The 7,156-nt window shown below is 44.3% G+C and overlaps 1 long non-coding RNA gene across 1 annotated transcript; it reads left to right on the top strand.

Annotated features, from left to right (window-relative positions):
* The first annotated feature begins 5,375 nt into the window (after positions 1–5,375).
* LOC138365101 (uncharacterized) lies at positions 5,376–6,880 on the top strand. The gene is made up of 3 exons (XR_011228642.1): positions 5,376–6,099; positions 6,241–6,369; positions 6,750–6,880. It is a non-coding gene; the product is annotated as an uncharacterized lncRNA (long non-coding RNA).
* The last annotated feature ends 276 nt before the right edge of the window (positions 6,881–7,156 follow it).

Raw genomic sequence — 7,156 nt, 5'->3', positions numbered from 1 at the left:
CTGACGTGTACAACAAGTCCGTCGACAACAAACCGGTCATTAATGCAGACTGTCCTCATAAACAAAGGCCAAATGCTCGTTAACCCGGCCGCCAAACACCCAGTTTTAGACATGAAAACACTACACGTTAAACTTCATCAAGCAGAGGATGAGCTGCTTCCCTTCAGAGAGCTACACCTTAAATGCTTCACCCAGGTAATGTACACACACCTGTAACTGCTAGTTCAACCAGAACAATTGGCCTAACCTGTTGAATAGGTTACATATAAAAGGCGTTATGAGGAATAATTGATAGAGAAAATACAGTTTTCGATGGTTAAGCTTGAGGACACCACCAGGAATATAATCATTTGGGAGGAGGGCGTTGCCTGGTCAGGGCGTGCACACACACACACACACACACACACACACACACACACACACACACACACACACACACACACACACACACACACACACACACACACACACACTCACGCACTCACGCATTCGAAAATACGCACGCACACACGCACACACCCTCACTCCCTCTCTCCCTTCGTACCTACCTCCCTTCCTTTAGCTCTCCCTCCCTAACCCTCCCTCCCTTCCCTCCCTACCCCGTCCCTCCCTTCCTTCCTTCCTTACTCTCCCTCCCACCCTTCCCTTCTCTCTCTCATTCCACACCTCCTTCTCCCTGCCTCCATCACCACCCTGCCTCTCGCTCTCCCTCAAAATATGCATATTGTGCACATGAGCATTAGTAGGATGAGCAACGCAAACAAGGCCCCAGGGAGGGAGGCAGAGGACCTGGGAGAGAGCGGGGGATGACAAAGACAGGAAGGGAAGAAGAGAGGGGGGGGGGTGAGAGTGGACATGGAAGAGGAGGCGAGGAAGAGAGAGAAAGTAATGGGGGCGAGGAACGAACAGTGGCCAGGATAGATGCAAACAACGAACATTAAACATGTGTAATAGATTTAAGTAATGCATAGAATTTTTGTATGAAAAAATTGAATTCACAAAGAGCAAATTGAAAGGTTTTGGATAATACCAGCACGTACGTACATCCCCCCCCCCCACACACACACACAACACACATACTTCCCCTCACACACACACACACACACATACATAAAAACATACCTGGACAAAACAGTGGACTTTGTTGTATATGTATCGAGAAGCAGAGTATACCTGTGTTTATATGGTCCTTTTCTAAATGTAATAGAGAACGGTGATTTATTCTTTCAGATAAGATTCAAGCCAAACTGCTGACTATAATATGTGTGGTGGTTCATAGACCGTGCTGACTCCCTCTGTGTAATGTATATGCTTTACAGCGTTACAATTAGTCATAATATACTTATACTGGGCTCTTTTTCCTTCTTCAAAAATAAAAATAATGAACAAACGACACTGGTTCTCGTTTTATTTTATTAATCATTGTATTATTCTAATGAATTTTAAACAATAAATAAAATAAAGAATATCTCTAGTAACTATGCTTCCCATTACAAGCTTGGATTCACAAAACGACACTAAATTGCATTTTATTTTCCCCTTTATAAGCAATTCTATTATTTCAGCGAAGGGAAATAACTTCCCTTATTACTTCACAGAAGAGTAAATAAGAGCGGAAGAACCGGCTCACCCGGGCTAATACTGGGAGGAGACCAAGACAGGTTCCCCCGAGGGAGAAGTGTTAATCTTGCTAACAATGGCAATTGAACTAGCCAGAGGGCCCAGTAGCTAGGCTGAGCTAGCAGGCTGAATTAGGCAAATTTAATAGTCAACAGCATTCCAATATTGTTGTCTAGGATTACATTGTGCATTCATGGAGCAAAGACAACCGAATTTCTAAGAGTAATTTGTTCCAAATGAGAATTTTTTTTCTTGAACATAGTGATAGTTATATTGTGTTGTTTCTTGGTTCTAGGAGTCTGTAATATATAGTCTTTATCTGTGTTATCTTCAGCCTTCGCGAACTAAGTAGTCTCAATTATTTGGTGACGTTTCGTACGTTAACCAACGTCACATATATAACCTACTATTAGAAGTAACGACTCATAAATATCTACGTTTTCAATTCATGAGCGTGAGAGGTTAGGTGGGATGTTTGGGTTCGTACTCTTCTGGATAGGATAGCATACGATAGGATAGGTTAGATTTTATACGTAGTGGTGAACCCAGAGAAAGTGCCGATAGTTTGCACTCCTTAAATCGACAAATAAAAAGAAAATCTCTATTTGATTATACATATTCAAGTACATACACCTACCTAGCTATTTATACATATTCCCGACGTACACATACACCAAAAATATACATGCACGAACTCAATTACTTACCTGATGGGTAAGTATGAAGTACAAGTTGGCAACTGACTCTAATTAGAGGGTTATCTTGAGGTTATCTTGAGATGATTTCGGGGCTTTAGTGTCCCCGCGGCCCGGTCCTCGACCAGGCCTCCACCCCCAGGAAGCAGCCCGTGACAGCTGACTAACTCCCAGGTACCTATTTACTGCTAGGTAACAGGGGCATTCAGGGTGAAAGAAACTTTGCCCATTTGTTTCTGCCTCGTGCGGGAATCGAACCCGCGCCACAGAATTACGAGTCCTGCGCGCTATCCACCAGGCTACGAGGCCCCCGAGGGTGCTGATGATTAGAAGTTAAACTCCTTACCTACCAAAAGCGACCTTTAATAAGCATTGCTAAATATATAACATACGCTTATATGTATATTAAAGACATATATATAATATATACAAACATGGTTCTAAGTGTGATGAATGATAAAGTGCATTTTACGGCGTTGCCGGAGAAGTCTTGTAAGTGCCTCAAAAGTGCCGTAGACGTTACTGAAGAAAGACTGCCCTATTACAGTGAGTAAGTAGGTCGTAAGGTCCACTTTCTAGCTCTTTTACCGTTGGGTCTCGTCTATACGGACATGGAAAACTCGCCTTTCTGGTGTGCTGGAGAGAGGGGGATATGTTGACTCGTCCCAACATCTCCATGACCCCCAACATATCCTCAATACCCTCCCCCCTACATACACCTCATAGCCCCCCACACATCACCATAGCCCCCCATACATCATCATAGCTCCCCCACACATCATCATAGCCCCCCACACATCATCATACCCCCCACACACATCATTATAGCCCCCCACACATCATCATAGCCCCTCACACATCATCATAGCCCCCCACACATCATCATAGCCCCCCCACACATCATCATAGCCCCCCACACATCATCATAGCCCCTCACACATCATCATAACCCCCACACAACATCATAGCCCCCCACACATCATTATAGCCCCCCACACATCATCATAGCCCCCCACACATCATCATAGCCCCCCCACACACCACTATAGACCCCCACACACCACTATAGCCCCCCCCACACACCACTATAGCCCTCCACACACCACTATAGCCCTCCACACACCACTATAGCCCCCCACACACCACTATAGACCCCCACACACCACTATAGCCCCCCACACACCACTATAGCCCCCCACACACCACTATAGCCCCCACACACACCACTATAGCCCCCACACACACCACTATAGCCCCCCACACACCACCATAGCCCCCCACACACCACCATAGCCCCCCACACACCACTATAGCCCCCACACACACCACTATAGCCCCCACACACACCACTATAGCCCCCCACACACCACCATAGCCCCCCACACACCACCATAGCCCCTCACACACCACCATAGCCCCCCACACACCACTATAGCCCCCACACACACCACCATAGCCCCCCACACACCACCATAGCCCCCCACACACCACCATAGCCCCTCACACACCACCATAGCCCCCCACACACCACTATAGCCCCCCACACACCACCATAGCCCCCCACACACCACCATAGCCCCTCACACACCACCATAGACCCCCACACACCACCATAGCCCCTCACACACCACCATAGCCCCCCACACACCACCATAGCCCCTCACACACCACCATAGCCCCCCACACACCACTATAGCCCCCCACACACCACCATAGACCCCCACACACCACCATAGCCCCTCACACACCACCATAGACCCCCACACACCACCATAGCCCCTCACACACCACCATAGACCCCCACACACCACCATAGCCCCTCACACACCACCATAGACCCCCACACACCACCATAGCCCCTCACACACCACCATAGACCCCCACACACCACCATAGCCCCCCACACACCACCATAGACCCCCACACACCACCATAGCCCCCCACACACCACCATAGACCCCCACACACCACCATAGACCCCCCACACACCACCATAGACCCCCACACACCACCATAGCCCCCCCACACACCACCATAGACCCCCACACACCACCATAGCCCCCCACACACCACCATAGCCCCTCACACACCACCATAGCCCCTCACACACCACCATAGACCCCCACACACCACCATAGCCCCCCACACACCACCATAGCCCCTCACACACCACCATAGCCCCTCACACACCACCATAGCCCCCACACACCACCATAAACCCAAACACCTCATAACTCCCTCAAATCCTCATAGCGCCTCCACCCTAAAAAAAATCATAGACTGAAACCAGAAAATTGAAAAGTAAAAGATCGGCTGTCAAATGATAACTGAAACCCTATCAACACTTACCTAGAGAGGCCGAGACGAATTACTGGATACTTCATGTTCCTGTGTACTTCACTAGGGAAAGTTAGCCGTTCCTAGACACTACACCACACAAAGTTACTCTTTCACTGTCTTTATCCCCGCTCACAACTAAAGTTTTAAAACTTCTAACATAAGCACGAGTGGCTGATTTAACTTATATAAAATAATCAATCCAGGATGCTTTAATTACAGATATCTATATAAATATAAACTAATTTAATATATCATATAAATTTTGTATCATTTCTGTTATAAAACTATTTAATATTTTAATTGTTATTTTGTTGTTAATATGTTTACAAATATAACATGTACAGTATTTATGAGTTTGTATTGTATTAAAGAAACCTAAAAACATAGTTACGTTACCGCTAACATAGAACCCCTAATGCATGTAATAATTATCCATGTGGCCCAGCTCCAGCTAGAGACCGTTTTCTTACAGTAAAGTGCTAATGCTGGTTTAAGGAGTTGTAAAACACAACCTGAGAAGCATGGCCCACACACTTTCATAATTGTCAGTCGTCTGCTTGAGCAAAGCCTTCCGTGGGTTGAAATTGAAATTGAAATAAGTTTATTGAGGTAAAATACATACAAAGGGATGAGGTAGCTCAAGCTATTCTCACCCCGTTCAGTACATCGTGTTAAGAGGGCGTTATCATTGTTTGGCCGAAAAAATTCGGCCAAACACGAAAAATTTATAAAAATACTACAACGTTCTGGCAACACCGTGGTGCAAACCGTTTAATGTTATGATAATAAATAACGTAATTACAGCAAATTTTCCAGCCGCAATTGCCCGAAATCTGGTCCTCGCGGCTCGGGTGCGCCGTAGGGTGATGCGTCATACGTTGTAAGCGTCTAGTATTTCGCAATAGAGTGGAGAATATCTTGTTATGCATATACAAATTATAAACACACTCGCTGGCAACTGTCTTCTGTGAGAGGGAGGGGCTATAATCCGATTTACTGGCTTAGTCACCCTCTCAGTGTCTGTGCCGGCGGTCGCATGCCTGACGCGCTCGCACAGATCGTATTTTCTTGCATATACTGCACAATGGATATAGTATCGGACAAGAAGAAAGCTCTAAAGGCAAGAGCTCTACGCGTTAGCCAAGTAAAGAAGGAGCGTAAAGCCACACTGAGGCAAAACAAGAGTTCCCTTGAGTGAAGAGAGAGGGCAGCCTCCCGCCCCCACAACACACTACCTCGCCTCACACCCAGGCACCCACACCTCCTGTGGCACCTGCCACACCTCTGTGGCACCTGCCACACCTCCTGCTGCACATGCCACACCACCTGCGGCACCTGCCACACCACCTGCGGCACCTGCCACTCAAGATCTTAGACCTGCAACTCAAGACGTTCTCCCTCTTGATGTTGCAAGATGTTGCATATTTCAGACCAATTATATTAGGTTAGTATGTATTATGTTTTATATCTTGATACTATATCATAAATAATTGTAAATATAAAGCTGCTGTCTTTTTTTTAATTTTTTTTATTTTTTTTTTTTAATTTTTTTTTTTAATAATTTTTTTTTTTTTTTTTTTATCAGGCAATCTTCATGGAACTTACACACCTTACTGAAGGAATGCCAATCTACAAGGGTGGTAATTTTGATTGAAATTGGTAGTTCATCAACCTCAGCCAAAGGTGGCTGAACTTTGACCTTCATTTTTTACAGGTAACTAATTTGCAACTATATGGTTGAATAACTTTTTTATTTATTATTCAATTTACATGGAACTTGCACATTATATGTAGAGTCTGTGCCTCTAAAAACTCAAGTTATATATTTCCCCTAAGATCATTTATTGATTTTATATATATTTATAAACATCATTTTGTTGCATAATTTTTTGGGTGAACTTTGAAAATTTGTATTATTGCACTAAATAGGTTTGGGATAATAATGCCACTAGACAACCTTTATTATATAGTATTGTGATAGCTGAGTATCATAGAAATAATATCAGTTGATATTTGTATTTGTTATATCAACTTTAAAACATGTAAAAAAATGGTTAAAAAAAGTTTTTTTTTTTTTTCTCCCTCTCTATTTAGGCTGCGATGCTGAAACTTGGACCACTTGCAGCCCTCTTCACGTGTAACACGTCAATAAATTTTCATTGCACTAGAACAACTTTTATGAACCCTAACTATCGCCCCCTTAATACATACATATACACACACATCACAAACAATAAACATATTACCAAACATTCTGAGAGATAAACATATACATTTCCTCCTTTACACAAGTTCCGTGGGTATCTCAGTGAAGCTGGAAGTGCTGAGGACCAGATCTGAGCCCGAAGCTTCGAAGGATTCGATTTCTTCTTAGCGGATTTAATTTGTGTCTTCGTATTTCTTGTTTACATTTTTCGCTTCAATTCTTACTTCCTTTCCGATTGATGTGGCTTATCTCTCTTATATCTCGTTTCCATTCTCCCCATTGGTTCTTTTCCTCC

Source organism: Procambarus clarkii, chromosome 15, assembly GCF_040958095.1.
Source record: "Procambarus clarkii isolate CNS0578487 chromosome 15, FALCON_Pclarkii_2.0, whole genome shotgun sequence".
Lineage (NCBI taxonomy): Eukaryota > Metazoa > Arthropoda > Malacostraca > Decapoda > Cambaridae > Procambarus > Procambarus clarkii.
This window is presented reverse-complemented; position numbering and strand designations above follow the sequence as displayed.